Source organism: Atta colombica, unplaced genomic scaffold (assembly GCF_001594045.1).
Source record: "Atta colombica isolate Treedump-2 unplaced genomic scaffold, Acol1.0 scaffold147, whole genome shotgun sequence".
Taxonomy (NCBI): domain Eukaryota; kingdom Metazoa; phylum Arthropoda; class Insecta; order Hymenoptera; family Formicidae; genus Atta; species Atta colombica.
The window spans coordinates 216,292-221,735 of record NW_017259236.1 but is presented as its reverse complement, the minus strand read 5'-3'; the positions used below and the strand labels follow the sequence as shown (position 1 = coordinate 221,735).

General features: G+C 37.0%; 1 protein-coding gene across 4 annotated transcripts in view; it reads right to left on the bottom strand.

The window, feature by feature from the left end:
- Window positions 1-5,444, bottom strand: part of LOC108685209 (tyrosine-protein kinase PR2) — a 330,449-nt gene that overhangs the window by 132,716 nt on the left and 192,289 nt on the right. The gene's annotated exons all lie outside the window — the stretch shown is intronic.

Here is a 5,444-nt window from a genome sequence, read left to right as displayed (position 1 = left end):
GATGATTCAAATCATCCGCACAGGCCGGCGAGTGGTTTGAATACATACATCCTCATGAAAAAGTGAATCGAAAATGTCAATAGCAAAAATGTTGTGATATTAATAGTTTTTAAACGGTGAGCTCTAGAAGATGTCCAACTACAGAGCATGAAATTCGTGCAGAAACGGCATAATAATTAACTAAGCAGCCGGCTGCGCGAATGCTTTGATAGATGTCGACTAAACGGCATAATAGTGAATGAATACTGCAAAAGTTCGTGAAATCTCTATGCAAAGTCTCTATATGAAATCTCTATACAATCATTTGTAACATTTGTAACATTTTGTAACATTTGCGCTCAACAGTATCAGACGAATTTGCAAGATGCTCCTATTTTCTCATATTACATAATTCACATAAAAACAGGAGAATCAATTCCTTGCAACAATACCACACTATGTCTCGCAGACCGTAAGATTATCCATCTATATTATCATGTAACATTTTTCATGAACTGTTGAAGAAGGACTTGTGAATTCCGAAATGTATGACTTATTACATTCAGTTTTTAAGTTACATTGTTTTCATACTAACATTGTATGCGACTGAATTACTTTTTATAAACTTTATTTCCGCTCGATTCAGACCTTCATTTCTTTACAATTTAATAAACTTTAAAAAAATGTTATATAAAATTTAATTCAAATTCCATTTTTTTTTAAATTAAAGAAATGTAAAAAGTGAGCAAATCGCAAATTCAAAAAATTATCCTAATATGAAATGCCCTGAAAAATTAATAATAAAACACAAAGTATGTTATTATTGCAACTAAAAAACTTTATTTAATATTTCTTAAATAGAAACAAACACAACCAGCGTGCATGAAAAATGAGTATGCGATACATTATATCCAGAAATTGTCTTCAGGTAGTTAAAATTAAGCATCGCATTCCATGTTCATTCCGGTTGTCCTTTTTATTATTGTACAATAACATTTATACTTAAGCAGCGATTTTCATTATGATATGGGAGCACGAGTTACTTCATATTAGAAATATCTTGGGTATTTCATATTACAATACGATTTCCACGCCTTACAGTTTTATGATCATCAAATCTAACTTCTGTAATTAAGCAATTCAACATACCCCGTATTTTTCTATTAGTACGATCTTACTCTGTCACTACATGAAGAATTTATTATTGCCAAATATTTATTTATTAAATAATAAAGTTTAAAGCTCATCTCAATGAATCTTGAAAACATAAATTTTCAAATCTTTTTTTACAATGACTACAGGTATGATGTAATAATGAATTTTCTATTAAATAGTTTTTAATTCAAGAGCAATAAATTCATGGTGGAATCAATAGCGTTTATTAGTTTAGCAGAAACGCCGCTATCTCATATCAGGTGCTTATTTCATAATAGGGCTCTATATATGTATACACGTAAAAATAATGAAATATATCAATATTTTAGGGATGCAATAACGATTTATCAAATAACCATATATCGAATATGCAACAAATAATGATTTGTTGATTAACTATTGTGACATGACATTTTTCGTTCATCACTTTGTTGCAGATAAGCCGAGTGAATCCTAGGTTTCTTCCCGGCTCGTGAGGGCGGGCAACAGGCGTACGGACGCTACCGTTCAAGCGCCACCTTAAATTTATTTTTATTTATTTCCGTTTCTTATTTATTTCTTATTTATTTCTGTATTTTTTTTTGTTTGTATTATTTTTCTACGAGAATCGTTGCCAGGATCGGTAGCTGTGTGTGTTGATTGTGTCGAAGCTGTCTCATCCGATTGCTAACAAGAAAAAGAATCGCCGAAGAGGACCATCACCGAGAAGGCTCCGGACTACGTCACGATGGTGGGGGGCACGCAGATCGTTCTTTCTAATTTGCACTTGTTATTTGCAGCCCTTTTAGTGCCACTCCTGATTTTACAGAGAAAACGGAAGATGCCGAAATGTCAGAATGAGATAGCTTCTCGAGAGGACAATCAGCTAGAACGTCCGCCGAGAAGATCATGGCGAATTCGGATACGAACCATTCGGAAAGGAATCGCCTAAAACTGGAAGAGCTCCGTGCAAGACAAGAGAAGAATCCCGGGCGAGAAGACTACCCGGGCGAAATTCGGATTCCACGCCATCGTCGTGGAAAGCTACGTTGCTGTCATGAGCCCACGGCGATTCACGGGGTCATGCGACGCCGCTATCAGCCAATCAGGCGCTAGAAGGTCTCACTCTCGATAAGCAGCGCGGTCCGTGCATTCCTCCCCGGGCCTGTCCAAATCATTCGCGTTGTGACACGAGCCATGAGCAGTTGTCAGAGGATGCAGGATCCTCCCGAGAACATCCGGGAAAAATGCGCAGCTTAGAGAGGATCGAAAGGAGTTAATGGAAGTTGCCGGTGAGACAAGCGTAGAAATTCTGTAAGGCTACCGATTCCCGACAACGGGATCTCGAGCGAATAGCACGTGCCGAATTGGAACCGAAAGGTTGCGATCCGTACAGGAAGCTACCGCGAGTAATTAATCTTTTAGCTGTCGCTTGCCGTTCGCTTGAGTCACATAGATTTTTATAGTCAGTTCGCGTAAAGCTTGCCACCCTTTCGCCACAGCAAAGTCGTCGCGTCTCGTTAGAGTAATTGTATGTTAACTTATCGTCATCTTGAATTATACGTCGCGTTTGATTCACATTTCATATAGAGTAGAGAAAATCATTGTACGTCTGGCGGAAAGCTGTGATTGTGCTGTAAACTTTGATCGACTGATGAATTTATAATAACATTCGCGATAATCGCTTGTTCTCGTTCCTTATATATTGTTTCGAGCTACGCGGTTCGATAATTTCCGCTTATAACGAATTTATATTCACACTGAGACGAGTTATTATAACTGCGAGGAATTGCGTATTTGAATAGATTCTTGTAATTGTTTCCGCAATATTAAATATGTATTATTTTCTTATTATGAAAAGGAAGTAATCCTCATTTGTTTTCTCGCCTTCCGATTCATTCCACTCCGAATCACTCACCCCCGCTGGCCATGTGAAGCTGAGCAGTCGGTTGTCGTCCGTCGCATTAAAGAAACATTGAGAATAATTAGTCGAGATTTAACAGAGTAACAAAGAGCGGCACGCTCACTCGTGCCTGGCGTCCAACTTAAGTTGAGAGAGAATTCGTGGCAATTCAGTGAGTACAACAGATTCCGAATATCAGAGTAAAATCATTGGCCATCGAATTGCAATCACCGAAAAGCGACGAAGTTGTGCCGTCGATGAGACTACGATCATACTACATACCGTATTTTAGCCAGTACAGTCAGATAATCGCGGATTTTATCCGGAAAGATAAATGTCGATAATAGGAAACTCAGCTCCGATAACTTCGACCTTAACAAATGTTGTTAAGATTATGACCCTGAGTAACCTCCAATAAATTTTAGCCATCACTCGTTATTTGTTAAAAAGTTATTGACAAAAGAAGTTTGGAAAATAACGCATTATTTCTGCTATATATAATATTAAAAACTATTCTATACCCTTCCTTACTGTAATAACACGCGAACGTTATTACATAGTGACTTTCTTGTTGCATCACTCAGGGGACACGATTTCTAAAATCACTTGTGTGGAAGTGTCCAAGCAGGGGAAGAAGTGGAGTGGGAGGTTTGCGTGAAAGTCATGCGTCCCCAAGTAGAGAGAAGGGGAATGGCGTAGAAGTCGCTTCGCGAAGAAAGTTATAAAATATTTCAAAACAGAAAATTTCTGTTTGATATAAGAAAAGAGACATCATTTTTCAAACTTTTTTTGTTAATAACTTTCTAACAAAGAATAAGTAATGATTAAAATTTTGGAGATCACTCAGGATCTTTGACAACATATATCAAGGTCATTGGAGGTGGATTCTCTATTATTGATATTTACTGAAAGAAGAAAACATGAAGTCACAATAAATATTGTTTAATCTTACGCCGACGAGGGCAGAATCTCGCGAGATCCGCGAATTAGAGTTTACTTTTTTCAACTGTGAAGAAAATAAATAAATGGATATTTATTTCTGTGATAAATATATATTTTTATCTCTCTTTCTATATTATTTGAAATAATTTACTATATATTATATATATTGTTAGGTGTACAACTTTCGCCGTTTTCCTATAGATGGCTTTAGCGGTAAGTGGTGGTCGAAATAAATAGATCATAGACATCATACAATAAACTTGGGTATCTGTCAACATAACTCCATAGAAACATTAGTCGATTTGTGTCTGCATAAAGTTATTCTCGATTGAAAATGTTAGTTTACGAGCCAAATTCTCGTCATTTGCGGGAGGTTTTAATTTTTTGCTTCAATATGAAGAAATCTGCGGCTGAGGCTCATCGAATGCTCTCAAATACTTATGATGAGGCCGCTATTAGTGAAAGAATGTGTCGTGAGTGGTTTCAACGCTTCAAGAACGGTGATTTTTTTGACGTCCAAAGTCATGCTCTGTATTTGATGGGACCAGCTCGGCGTAGTGTATTATGAACTGTTAAAACCGACTGAAACAATCACAGGCGATCGGTATCGAACGCAATTGATGCGTTTGAGCCGAGCATTGAAAGACAAACGGCCGCAATACAACGAGAGACACGATAAAGTGATTTTGCAGCATGACAATGCTCGACCCCATGTTGCGAAAGTGGTCAAGACATACTTGGAAACGTTGAAATGGGAAGTCCTACCCCGCTGTATTCTCCAGACGTTGCTCCCTCTGACTATCACTTGTTTCGATCAATGGCACACGGCCTGGCTGACCAGCACTTCCGGTCTTATGAAGAAGTAAAAAATTGGATCGATTCGTGGATAGACGCGGGATTCATACGCTACCCGAAAGATGGGAGAAAGTAGTGGCCAGCGATGGACAATACTTTGAATCATAAATGTATAACCAGTTTTTTACAATAAAGCCTCGAATTCCCGAAAAAAAACGGCGGAAACAAAGTTGTACACCTAATATATATATATTATACTTTATATTATATTATATATTTACTATTTATTATATACTATATAATAAAAAACTGTTTTGCAAACGTTTTAAAACAATTTTATTCATTTTTGATCCTGCCATGCTTGCGAGTATCATGACGTCGGTTGTCCGCAGATTATTTTGAATCCTGAATGTCTTTCTCTGATAGATTTGATCTTTCATTCGTCTCCAAAATGTAAACAAATACATTTTAAGGATAACGCATCACGTCGGCCGCATCCTCTGTCACTTACCGTCCCGCGTATTTGCTTCTCTCATAAAGAATTACATTTATTTACATTTATTTATTCATTTAGAATTACATTTATTCATAAAGATTTACATTTTATTTATAATTTGCGCCGCTGCACGCTTAATCAGTATGTCCGAATCATAGTAGTTCATTTGATTTACTTTGTTAACTACAGTAAGTA